We start from the raw sequence: 14221 nt of genomic DNA on the forward strand, positions 1-14221 counted from the left end.
TTTCACTCGCACATACAGCGTTCGGCGGCGCGCGGCGACAATTTCATCTCCATTGACGTCATACGGAACCTCACGGCGACGGCGACGGCAACGGCGACGGCGACGCCGACGGCAGAAATCTGCTTTGGAGTGTCCATATAATTGCTATCGCAATAAAAAATGTTGCAGTGGCTTAGCTCGGCTATGCCAGGATATACGTAGCGTTAGCAAAGGTTCAGCTGATTATTCTTAGCTTTCCTGGTTGTCTAGATTGTCAAGGATTAGCTTGATTGTCATGCTTACTGCTGCTCCAATGACACACACGCGGTATACGTATTATGTGGCACATGTATATTTATTTTTGCTCAACGTCACGTTGCTTCTCTATTGCCACAAAGACGGCTCGGTGATCAGTGAAGTAACACGCTGCCGTCTCTATGGCCCCAACACAGTATTTGGAGTTGTCTGTCTGTCTCTGATAGACAAGATCAATGGTGCATCCCCATTGGGTCGTCTGTGCAGTTGGAAGGATTGGCTAAGTCGAGGTTAAACTTGTCCTTCAAACGAACACAAAGAGAGTCTGGAGCACGATTGAAGTCACCAGCCACCACACACAGTTCACTTGCCGCCCGACTAGGTATACACGTAGCCACTACGTCTATAGTGTCTTTAACGGAATTGTTCGGTGGCACATACACGGCTTCGATTATCACTCAGCCTCCTGGCGACGCCGCTTTGCTAGACGTTCGTCCCTTTGTTCCAGTGTCTCCGCAGCACGTTTAGCCTTCTTCTGTTCATTCCTCCTACGCTCAACCGCTAATTAATTGCCAGGCAACTACTTCGGGATCCGATGAGTCAAGCTTCTCCGTTCTTCTGCGCTGTTGAGCAGCATTTGCGCTCTCCTTCTCCGTGGCTATACCACACTGGCAAACGCCAGTCAGAAGCGCAGCGGCTCCAGCGCAGTGTCAGACGGCGACTGCACAGCGAGCGTCTACCACGGCTACGACGTCACTCCTCTGGAATGCGCAGACCGGCGGCGGTGAGTCGCGCGCGGCGGCGGCGGAGTGCGCGAGAGGTGCCGGCTCCGGTGGCTCCGGTGCGCAAGCCGTGTGACATCACTGATCCTTGCGCATTCGCAGCACGGCTCTTGATGTGCCGCGCGAAACGGGCTTGGCTAGGCCAGTGTAGCTAACGCTACAAAACTTCTGGAGTGGAGATGCCGCGCCGCGGCTGTAGGGATGGTCGATGAAATTTTTTAATCGATTAACGATTAATCGTTCGTCGGTTTAGCGTATTATCGATTATTCGCTTTCGATGCGGGGTTCTTCGTCGATTAATCGATTAATCGACTTTTTTTCGGGCGCTTTCAAAAGGCTGAAACACAGTTACCTACTCACCTATTTTACCTATTTAACGTTTGAAAGGTGGAACCAGGATAAGAAATACAAGCGTATAAACTTTGATAAAGAATAAAGTTTAATTTGTTAGAGGTCAACTATAATTGCCACTAGGGACTAGTGGCAGGGTGTTCATATTAACACGTGTACTTGTTTGTTATTCCCCGGTGACCGCTTTTCACCGGCTAAAAAATGTTAAACGTTATCGCTCGGCGCAGGGCGCAGGACGGAAGTTTCTCGAACGTTATCGATGCTTCTATCCGTTGTCTACTGTCACGGACGCTTATGTAATCTGATTGTATGAGCAACGCAAATTGTCTAGTACTTTCTGGAAGACCCGCGGGCACCAGGGCGACCCCAGTGCTTCGATGGGGTCGTCCTGGAACCTTCGATGACTCATGTATAAAAGCCGACGCGTTTCGCCGCTGATCAGATTTCGACGATCGCCGACTGTGTTCGCCGCTATCGTTGTGCTTCGAGTGCAACTTGCTTTTGTGGGCACAGGTTCGCCCAATAAAACATCCGTTTCGTCATTCACAGTTTTGCGACTGTTTCCTTCACCGTCACTACTACGTGACAATATTTACCTTTTACGGAATTTTTAAAAATCGCCTGTTGCAGGTAGCTTAATTCTTATCGTTGAGTTGGGTTATTCGAAGAGGCGGACATCAGTAGCACGAGAAATCGAAAGACATATTCAACCAATTAACAAAAATTGACTAATGAACTGCTTAGTCAATTACTTTACGACACATATTGCAATTTACGAATTGTAGCAGTGAGTTTGCAAGACGCACCTACTTGAAATGAATTTCCAGGATGACACCAGTTTCGAGATATTATTTCTCAAAGGGTGGGACGAATTACATGGGCGTTTCAGTTACTTTTGTGCTTCAATGCATTTTGGAAAAAAGTAAGTGGACCAACAGTGCATTTTTACGGCGAGTATACGATGATGCATATCACCAAGCTGGTGTCATTCTGTAAATTCATTCCAAGTGGATACGCCTGACAAGCTCACCGGCTACAATTCGTAAATTGCTATATGTGTCGTAAAGTAAAAACTAAAGCTAATTAGTGATTTTTGTTAATTAGTTGAATATGTGTTTCGATTTCTCGTGCTAAAGTCCGCCGCATCGAATAACCCAGCTCAATGATAAAAATTACGCTACCTGCCACACGCGATTTATAAAAATTCCGTAAAACTTAAAAATGAACACCCTGCATGTTAAAAATGGCACTTACTGAGGAGGGTGGGCATGGAGGAAGTAGAAATTAGAAGATATCATCGCAGCACGACTGACATGAAGTAACGGCGCAACTCGTGATCGCCACATCAGAGCGCGTGGTAGGTTTAATGGTGCCGGGTGCCGGGCAGCAGCGCAGCTGAACGGGAGCGCACCCATTTGAAACTACTGCGAACCAAACATTATCGGCCAATACGTTGTCTCTCAGGGTCACGTGCTGACTATATACTGCGAGTTAAAAAGCGAAAGAAATGACTTGACGGTGAGTTCGCTTGCCAAGACTTGCAGCCTCACGCAATGCTCTCTCCTAGTTCATTTCTTCCTTCACTGGGGCGGCTTCTCTCCGGCCCCAGGCACCTTGTGTGACGCGTGCGTAAAGCGGGGAAGCGCTTGGCCAGCTCGGCAGGACTCGGGAAAACAGTCAACAGTCGCTCTCAGTCTTCGCAGCCGCGCTGCCGTTGCTCGTACTCCGCATTCTATAGTACGATTTCAAAAATTTCCCGCCACTTTAGTCACCGTCTGGAAAACGATTAATCGAACTGCTTTAATCGATTAAACCGATTAAATTAAATGTAGACATCGATGACAATTAATCGTTTTGCGGCGTACTTTTCGTCGATTAATCGATTAATTGTTCATCGACATTACCATCCCTACGCGGCTGACGCCGGCGACCGCCATATTGCTCCGGCAAGAAAACGCAGCTGCGCCGCTTGGGCCCTTGCGTACAGTGTACTAGAAGAGTTGTACACTGTACCCTTGCGGTAGTTCGGCAGTTGCGGCATTTATAGTGCTTAGTTACGGTCTGCTGAGCGGTAGTTCTGCGTTTGTAAGGGAACATCCAAGCTCTGCTGAATGGGATGGTGAACGCCTGCATCGCACGAGTCGTGCGAAGCAAAAGTCAGGAGTGACGTTTCACGTGTATGTAGCGCGAAAAAGCCTTCAATCGCTCGACCATTGCTGTGCACTATCTCCGTCGAGGAGCGCTGTTGTACATCTACCTTTTAATTGGCGAATATAGACTGAAACAAGCTTTTTTCTGCGTATGTTTGTGCGACAGGTTCCCGAAAGAGAAAGCGCTGCGTGACGCGTGGCAGCCCGCTGTTCGCAGAGATGGCCGGCTGCCTAAAGATTCGGATGTTCTTTTCACGGTGCACTTTGAAGAGGGTTGTTTTGACAGGTCTGGTCAAACGACAAGGCTGCGACAGGGCACCATTCCAACCATTTTTCTAGTGTTCTCCGCACATCTGCATAAAAAAGCGAGCTCGTAAGAAATGCTTGCTGTTCGTATATACTTCCGGTGCGCTTGCATATGAGATTCCGCATGTCGAGAGGAATTATTTACTACTTATTTATATAAAATGATACAGCTCTCAGACCTGGCGGACGTCATAGCTGCGTCTCACAAGTTGACTGTTTATAAGCGTGGCACGCAACTGTTTCGCATCAAAACAAGAAAATAACTGACTAACTGGTTAATAAAGAGTATTGCCAGTCACATATCGTGTGTGTAACAACACGATATGTGCCTGGAGCAACAACAGTTCTTGTGCAGCCATAGGTATCCTATCTTGGTGTAATTTAACTTAGGCTGGATCGCGAATATTACTGTTTGCTGAGATCAAGTTGCTGTTGCATGCCGTCGTGTAAAGTTCTATAAAAATCAGAGTTCATACAAATTCGTCTATTGCGGACTCACGATCTTTACAATATTTAAAAGCCATTATTCGCATTATTCGCAGACCTGCTACGCGGCAGAGGGTGCTAAGAATCTCTGGGTCAAGACAGGCCGCCAATGGAAACTGAACCTGGCAACGTTCAACACGCGCACCCTCTCGAGTGAGGCTAGCTTAGCAGGACTATTTGAAGAATTATCAGGCATTTCCTGGGATATTATTGGCCTTAGTGAGGTTAGAAGAACTGGTGAGGCTTACACAGTGCTGACTAACGGTCACGTCCTCTGCTACAGAGGTCTTCCAGATAAGAAAGAATCTGGGGTAGGATTTCTAGTGCACAACAACATAGCGGGCAACATTGATGAATTCTACAGCATAAATGAGAGAGTAGCAGTTGTAGTAATAAAGCTGAATAGGAGGTACAAAATGAAGGTAGTACAAGCCTATGCCCCAACCTCTAGTCACGATGATGAAGAAATAGAACAGTTTTATGAAGATGTTGAACTAGCAATGAGAAAGGTGCAAACTCAGTATACTTTAGTAATGGGCGACTTCAATGCAAAAGTGGGGAAAAAGCAGGTTGGTGAGCAAACAATTGGAAACTACGGCATCGATTCTAGGAATGCAAGAGTAGAGATGTTAGTAGAATTCGCGGAAAGGAATAGTCTCCGAATAATGAATACCTTCTTCAGGAAGCGCAGCAACAGGAAGTGGACCAACAGGAAGTGGAGAAACAAGGAATGAAAAGATTTCACGCTCTCTGCCGACCCAAGCATAGTGCAGGATGTAGAAGTGTTAGGTAAGGTTAAGTGCAGTGACCATAGGTTAGTGAGGTCTCGGATTTCTCTCAATTTGAAGAGAGAGAGAGAGTGAAATTAGTCAAGAGGAAACAGGCCAACCTAGAGGCAGTAAGGGTAAAAGCAGACCAATTTAGGCTGGTGCTTGCCAACAAATATGCAGCTTTAGAAAAGGAAGATAACGACAACATAGAAGTAAGGAATGAAACCGTAACTAGGTTGATTTCAGAAGCAGCAATTGAAGTGGGAGGCAAGGCACCAAGGCAACCAGTAGGGAAGCTCTCCCAAGAAACAAAGGACCTAATAAAGAAACGACAAAACATGAAAATGTCCAACTCAAGAGATCAGATAGAATTCGCTGAACTGTCAAAACTGATCTACAAGAAGAAAGTAAGGGATATTCGAAATTATAACGTGGGAAAGATTGAGGAAGCCGTAAAATATGGACGCAGCATTAAATCAGTAAGGAGAAAGCTTGGCATAGGACAAGGCAAGATGTATGCACTGAAAGATAAGCATGGTAATATCATCAGCAATTTCGATGACATAGTAAAAGCAGCGGAGGAATTCTATACTGACCTGTACAGTGCCCAAAACAGCCAAGCTACTTTCATTCAAAATAGTGATGAACCGGATACAGATGCTCCATCTATAACTAGCGCTGAAGTTAGAAGGGCCTTGAAAGACATGACCAGGGGAAAAGCTGCTGGAGAAGATGGAATAACAGTAGATGTAATCAAAGATGGAGGATATATCATGCTTGAAAAGCTTGCGGCCCTTTAAACGGAATGCCTCACAACTTCATGTGTACCAGAGAGCTGGAAGAACGCCAACATTATACTAATCCATAAGAAGGGAGACGTTAAAGAACTGAAGAATTGAAGAACTGAAGATAGACCCATTAGCTGGCTTTCAGTATTGTATAAACTATTCACCAAGATAATTTACAATAGAATCAGGGGAACACTTGAATTCAGCCAACCAAGAGAACAGGCTGGCTTCAGGAAGGGATATTCTACGATGGATCATATCCATGTCATAAATCAGGTAATCGAGAAATCTGCGGAGTACAATCAACCTCTCTACATGGCTTTCATAGATTATGAAAAGGCATTTGATTCAGTACAGATACCAGCAGTCATAGAGGCATTGCGTAATCAAGGAGTACAGGAGGCATACGTGAATATCTTAGCAAACATCTACAAGGATTCCACAGCTACCTTGGTTCTCCACAAGAAAAGTAGACAGATACCTATCAAGAAAGGGGTCAGGCAAGGAGACACAATCTCTCCAATGCTATTCACTGCATGCTTAGAAGAAGTATTCAAGCTGTTAGACTGGGAAGGCTTAGGAGTGAGGATCAACGGCGAATATCTCAGCAACCTTCGGTTTGCAGATGACATTGTCCTATTCGCCAACAATGGAGACGAATTACAACAAATGATTGAGGACCTTAATCGAGAAAGTGTAAGAATTGGGTTAAAGATGAATATGCAGAAGACAAAGATAATGTTCAATAGCCTGGCAAGGGAACAAGAATTCAGGATCGCCAGTCAGCCTCTAGAGTCTGTAAAGGAGTACGTTTATCTAGGTCAATTACTCACCGGGGACCCTGATCACGAGAAAGAAATTTACAGAAGAATAAAATTGGGTTGGAGTGCATACGGCAGGCATTACCAAATCCTGACTGGGAGCTTACCACTGTCGTTGAAAAGAAAAGTGTACAATCATTGCATTCTACCGGTGCTAACATATGGGGCTGAAACTTGGAGGTTAACAAAGAAGCTCGAGAACAAGTTAAGGACCACACAAAGAGCGATGGATCGAAAAATCTTAGGACTAACCTTAAGAGACAGGAAGAGAGTGGTGTGGATCAGAGAACAAACGGGGATAGGCGATATTCTAGTTGACATTAAGCGGAAGAAATGGAGCTGGGCAGGCCATGTAATGCGTAGGATGGATAACCGGTGGACCATTAGGGTTACAGAATGGATACCAAGAGAAGGGAAGCGCAGTCTAGGTCGGCAGAAAACCAGATGGGGTGATGAGTTAGGAAATTTGCAGGCGCAAGTTGGAATACGCTAGCGCAAGACAGGGGTAATTGGAGATCACAGGGAGAGGCCTTCGTCCTGCAGTGGACATAAAATATAGGCTCATGATGATGATGATGATGATTCGTAGTTACTGAATCGTGCGCCTTAAGAAGTGACATTATCAGCATGCCTTTAATTTCGGTCATTGGTGCAATGTTTTGTTTTTGCGCAGCCAAAAATATGTTTGTTTTCATGTGTTTGCATTTTATGTGTGCCTGTTTGGTACTGTTTTCCTATAGTATACACTTTGATGCACCAGGTAGTTATGCAATATTTTATTCATTTTTTCCAACATGTTGTTTTATGCTTATGTTTATCAAAATAGCCAGGACATAATAAAAATTTATTTACCACTTTACTGATTTCACCTTGTACTTCGTGTCACTTCCGTAATGTGGCAAGCTGATGCGCATGAAACGCGTAACAGCTTCAGCCCTCGTATTCTTGCATTAACAACTGCCTTGTGCATTTGTCTTTAGCCTGACATGACAAAGATTACTGGGGATTCCTGATCATAGAACTAGGCGACATGAAAGCCCTAGCGTCGCTAACTCAAGGATATGACGGCCGCTCTCCACTTCTTTTACGGAGTCTTCGTCACTTTATTTCGTCACAATTTTTTCAGCAAAAAGTCACTCTAAATTCGCCTAATTCACCTCTCTGCGCACGCATTATCGCCTCAGTTCAGTTGCGTAATCACTTTTAGAATGTTAAATATGGCTTTCTTAGCATCATCAACTAGCCCAGCACCGCGTGTTCTTCCCATCATTACCTTTCGTTAAACTCCTAACACCCCGCTAAACCCCTTTAATCCACGATTATTTACTCCTAATTCAACATTATTACAGTCTCAAAACACTTCATTCACCTATCTATATTAATTGTTACTGCAGTTCACATGCTTAATTAATATTGTATACTTAATAGTGGTATTGCGCGCGCTATCGCCTCTTATCCTAAGAGGATCATTTCGTGTCAACAACACGGTTTTCAAACGGCCTTGAGACGGACACCCCACCATGAGGTATGCATAAAAGGCTGTCGCATTAACAAAAAAAAAAAAAAACATCTGCGCTAAATAATTCATAGTAATTCTCCCGCTTTCATCATAAAACGCCACCACTAGAGTGTACTAGGCAATGGTCGAGAGGGCCGATCGGCGCTCTCCCGCTGAGGCACCGCGTGTGGAAAAATAGTGCGAGGGCACTGCGAGCGAACTGGATTGGGGCGGAGACGTGCTCCACGGCATATTCAACGTACTTTCGCTGCGGGCGCGTAGGCCGATTGCGCATTGCACGCTCTTAAAATAGTGCTTTATTTCAACTGCAAATTTATGTTTACACCATCTTGCCAAACATATATATTTGAGGCATGGATTATACAACGCGTCGTCTTCAGTTTTGCTGTCGTTGTCAAGCGCGTCGTCTGCTAGCGAGTGCGCGTTCGCTACGCGGACGCTGGCGGCGCCCAGTTTTTCTCGCAGAACACCTGTGTAGTACATTTTTTTATTTGTTAGTTGCTTTGGTGCGCCCATGACTCTTGACGGCGGGTACCAAAGGTAGTTTTATTTAAGTGAACCACTGTTTTTAACACTGTCTTCTAAAAGCAACTGGCATCTCTGCAACATGAAGCTACAACATGAAATGACCCACCGCTCTAGGTCAGCAACACCAAAACAACTCGTCCCCCCCTCCCCCCCTGTCCCTCGTCAACGCATTCCCGCGACTAAAGGGCGCCCAGCATCGGTCAAACCAGCCGACCAGCGACGCCGAAGCCCCCCACCCGCGACCTCTTTTGTCTGTCTAGAACAGGTGCCCTGCCAAGTGTCTCCGCACCTTACGCTCTCTCCCCCTTCCTCTCCTTTGTTACGACGGACCTTTTAAAAGCGGCACACCGCCACCTCCGAAGAATACCCCCTGAAGAAGGAGCCGAATTGGTTCCGAAACGTCGGGCTAGTAAATTTCCTTATTTGGTTGGAGTCAATCTCTAAGTCTTAAACATGAAGCTACTTACGAACATTTTATTATTGATAGCGTGTCATTTTACGCGCGCTTCTTGTCGGTGGATATTGATCAGGGACAATGATCGAAGAAAACAATATTAAAGTGAAATAAACCAGGTTTATTAGCTGCTTGACGCGAAGAATGACCAATGTATTTCTACATCATTAAATCAAAGGGTACATTGAGAATGGTACAAAGGGTACAGTGAGAACTCCCGACCGTGCACGTTTGCATACGAAACACACGTATTAGTGAATACTGCACACAAAACTCTCATTCGCAGAAATAATATGCATAGCAGGCAATAAAAACTATATATATATATATATATATATATATATATATATAATATCAATAACACTTGCATATATATATATATATATATATATATGCAAGTGTTATTGATATGATGTACGACGCCGAACAGTCGTTTCCGTACGAATGTAACGCATAGCAGCACTATTGCAGTCTCAAAGGTGAGTGACTGCATGCAAGTGCGGACTGTTATTCCGAATGATTATGCTGCCGGAGAGTTGTGGCTGTTGCGCAGTTTCTGAGAGAATTAACGCAGGGGTGTTAATAAGTCCGGCTAATAAGCCCTGCTAATAAGTGTGATAAGCTGTACGTCATTGAATATAAATGCCCCGTTTTGGGGCAGCCTGTAAATCTGCTAACTTCGTTCAGGCAAGGAAAACTTTTTTTTTTCAAGTCTGACCATGTTTGCAACCCATTAAAACTGGGTGCCCCATGTGGTACCACACTTATCTTCTTGAACGAATGCTGCAGATCTACACATATCTGTAAGTGTACGTGAGTTATGCCGTTTCTCTAATTGCTTCATTATTGTCGTTATGATAGTGCGCCGAATACCTGAAAGCAGCCGTTTATAATATACAAGCTGCTTAGTTGAGCGGACAGACATTTGGGAATGGCATTACATTTATGTATGAAATATAGGATAAGCGTAACATGTTTTTCTCGGAAATGAGACTCGAGAATAATTTATTTTGTTTACACTCCTAGAAAAAAGACGAAGAACGCAGCCACCTGTCTTTTTTTATTAGTTCAAACAAATTTGTGGGTTTTACGTGGCAAAACCACGATATGAGTATGAGGCACGCGGTTTAGATTTCTCCACCTGGGGCTTTTTAACGTGCACCTAAATAGAAGTACACGAGTGTTTTCTATTTGTTCCCATCGAATTCCGCCACCGATTGAACCCGCGAGCTCCAGTTTAGCAGCGCAACGCCGTATCCGCTATACCGGGTGTTCAAAATTAAGCTTTAGGGAATTTTTAAAAATATCCTGTGGCAGTTAGCACAATTCTTATTGATGAGCTGGGTTATTCGAAGAGGCGGACATTAGTAGCACGAGAAATTGAAACACCTATTCAACTTATTAACAAAATTGATTAATGCACTTCTTAGTTAATTACTTTACGACACATTGCAATTTACGAATTGTAGCCGGTGAGGTTGCAAAACGCCCCCACTTGAAATGAATTTCCAGAATGACACCAGGATGACACCGACCGCGATAAATGACCCCGTACCAATTACTCCGCATTCTGTTACGCGAGGAAGGCGGAAACTTGAATAGGATGTTGCACTGCAGTTTTTTTTTCAATAACAATGCTTCCCGTAAATTTGAGTACCCTGGGGCTCAGTTAGCTAAGGCTTTACGCTGTTGAGCACGAGGTGGCGGTATCGAATCCCGGCCACGGGGGCTGCACTCCGATGGAGGCGAAATGCAAGAAGCCCGTGTGCTTGCGTTGTAGTGGACGTTAATGAACCCCAGGTGGTCAAAATTAATCCGGAGCCCTCCACTACGGCGTGCCTTATAATCAGAAGTGATTCTCACACGTAAAAAAAAACCAAAAGAAGAAAGAAATCTGAGTACAAGGTGCCGGATGGCGCAGATATGCTGTACTTGTTTGAAGCGGCAAGCAGGAAGGTTACATATGTTTCTCCGTTTGCGTTTCGCAAGACCTACTGACGGAAAACTATATGCGGAACAATACACACGAGAGAGACATGCTGCTTGAAGAACGAGAAAAATATTTGTTCTCCAAAGGGAACCGTACAATAACATAGTAGAATGAAAGCCGACACTGCGGCCGCAATGCACGCGCAATCACCGAGCGCCATTAAAAATAAAATGAAGAGAAAGAAAGGCATGTATTCTTAAGACATATATACATGTAATATTCAATTATGAACACAATTTGACAGGTGTGAATGCAAATACCAGCGCGCGAAGTAGATCGAATGACCCTGCCGAGCAGTAGCGTCAGCAGTTTCCAACGGCGCGACCTTGATGCGGCCCAATCCACTTCGATCGCAGCGCCGCCACAGTATTTTTCCACGTCGGGCGCCTCACGGCAAAGCATGCGCCGCCCCAGCTGCTCGTCCCACTCGACCATATTCTAGTACACTCTAGCCACCACGAAATCGCACTGGTTACGCTACCAGCGCGCAAGCAGCGCTCGTTCTTGCCCAGAGCAAGATGGCCGCCAACCGGTTTCCCAGGCTTCAGCAGGTCGCATGGGCGCGCATAGGGGATCTCTACTCCAGAAGTTTTTTTTATAACCTCCTTGGAGGCAGCACTAGAGTGTACTAGAATATGGTCGAAGCAGCGTCGACAAGGCACACCATGGCCGAGAAAAGCATCAATGAATCGAGAAGTCGTGACGATCTAGATAACGCACTGTTCTACCCGTGCCGATTAGAATAATAACATAGTAGATTCTAGCAAATCAATCTGTGGATTGCGACAGACATGTGACAATCTACAGATTATCTGATGGACATATTGAAGCAGCCAGAGAAAGCTCTAAATATGAATGCACTGTTTATGATAGCTTTTCTTCAGTTTTCTAGTGAGAGAGACTAACATTTATTGAGGTAAAAGGGAAGGGATTTAGGAGATAGATGGTTGGGGCCCCAAGTCCAGGGCTCCACTGGCTTTTGCCGCCTGCCGGACGTGGCCCAGAAGCGCTAGTTGCACTTCCGGGTCTGAGCTAGCGAGGAGTGCCTCCCATTGCTCCGGAGAGCTTTCTAGTCTTCACTTCACTTCACTTTATTACCTTAAAGACCCCATTGGAGGAGTATTACATAAGTGGTGGTTAAAAAAAAATAAACATTAAATACAGGCGTTCGTTTTGAGATATGTGATAACAGCTTCGGTAAAGGCAGATGGGCTTGTGATGGCTGCGATGGCGTGTTGAAGGCCGTTCCAGTCCCTTGATGCTCGAATAAAAAATGATGCTTGAAAAGTGGTGGTCCGGGCACGTGCGCGTGCAACTTGAAGCGGATGACCGGTGCGATGAGATATGTATGAAGGTGGCGTGATGTACGGTGGGTGATTTAGGGAGCTGTAAAAAAATGAACGGAAGAGAGAGAGGGTGGCAACCTGTCGACGGAAAGAAAGAGCTTCCAAGCCAGATTCCGCTTTCATCGATGAAATGCTGATATCGTACGAATATGAAGAATGAATAAACCTAGTAGCACGATTTTGTACAGCTTCGAGTGCATTTATGATATAATTCTGATGCGGGTTCCAGATGGGAGATGCATACTCAAGTTTCGATCTTACAAATGATTTATAGGCCAACGCTTTTACTTGTTGTGAGGTATGACGTAAATGTCGCCTAAGAAATCCCAGTGATCTATTGGCTGATGAAATGATGTTAGTAGTGTACAAGCGCCAGGACAGATCACAAGATAGAGTGACACCAAGATATTTGAATGATTGGACTGATTCTATTGGAACATCAGCAATGGAATAGGTAAATGTGAGGGGGTTACGGCAGCGAGTGAAAGACACGAGTTTACATTTGTTAGGATTTAGGTTCATTAGCCAGCGATTACACCATTCTTGTACATTATTGAGATCGTTCTGGATTAATGTGTGGTCAAATGTGTTGGTAACTCTGCGGTAGATTACACAATCATCTGCAAACATACGAATGTTACATGATACCTGTGTTGGTAGATCATTAATGTAAATTAGAAAAAGAAGCGGTCCTAAGACGGATCCCTGCGGGACGCCTGATGTTACGCGGAGTCTGCTAGAAGAATGGTTATTAACGAAAACAAACTGAGAGCGGTTATTCAGGAATGCTTCTATCCACTTTAGTACGTCGGGGTGTAAATTTAACTGAGATAATTTTAGCAGCAAACGTTTATGAGGAACTGTATCAAATGCTTTTGCAAAATCTAGGAATATGGCATCAGTCTGAAGGTTACTGTCAAGGTTAACATGCAGGTCGTGAAGGAAAATTGCCAACTGCGTTTCGCAAAAATAGCCTTTTCGAAATCCGTGCTGACAAGGGTGAAAAAAACAGATTGAGTCTAAGAAGTTCATGATATGCGAGTATATGACGTGTTCCATGATTTTGCAGGGGACACTAGTTAATGATATCGGACGATAATTTAATGGGGTTTCTCTATTGCCCGACTTGAAGACTGGAACGACCTTGCCCACTTTCCAGTCGGATGGTAAGATGCCTGTAGAGAGTGACTGCGAAAACAACAAAGTTAGGTACGCAGCAGATACATATTTAATATTTTTTAAGAGTTTGGAATTGATATCATCTACACCTGCTGACGATGAAAGCTTGTCGTTATCAATGATCGAGGTGATTCCTTCTGCCGAGAATATAATTGGTGGCATACACGCAGATATGTCAGTAGATGTGGGAAGATCTGGAGTTGTAGTCTCGTTAGTAAATACAGAGAAAAAGGCGGCATTAAAAATGTCAGCACACTCGCTGTCGCTGACTACTTCGCCATGTGCATTTAACACGCTGATCATGCGCGCCTCCTGAGGGTTTATTATTTGCCAAAATTGTCGAGGGCTGTTTGTAAGCATTTTAGGCAGTTCATCGTGGAAAAAGGAGAATTTAGCATTCCGTATAGCCCTCAGATAAGCGTCTTCGGCCACAAAATATTTCCCCCAAGCAGAGGGGTGTCCGTTTAGTTTGGCTGAGCGGAAGAGACGTTTCTTTTTGTTTTCAAGTCGCTTAAGA

The 14221-nt window shown here is 44.7% G+C and overlaps 1 protein-coding gene; it reads left to right on the forward strand.

Annotated features, from left to right (window-relative positions):
* Window positions 1-14221, forward strand: part of LOC125940785 (uncharacterized) — an 847616-nt gene that overhangs the window by 341915 nt on the left and 491480 nt on the right.

This window comes from Dermacentor silvarum, chromosome 10 (assembly GCF_013339745.2).
Source record: "Dermacentor silvarum isolate Dsil-2018 chromosome 10, BIME_Dsil_1.4, whole genome shotgun sequence".
NCBI classification, from domain to species: domain Eukaryota; kingdom Metazoa; phylum Arthropoda; class Arachnida; order Ixodida; family Ixodidae; genus Dermacentor; species Dermacentor silvarum.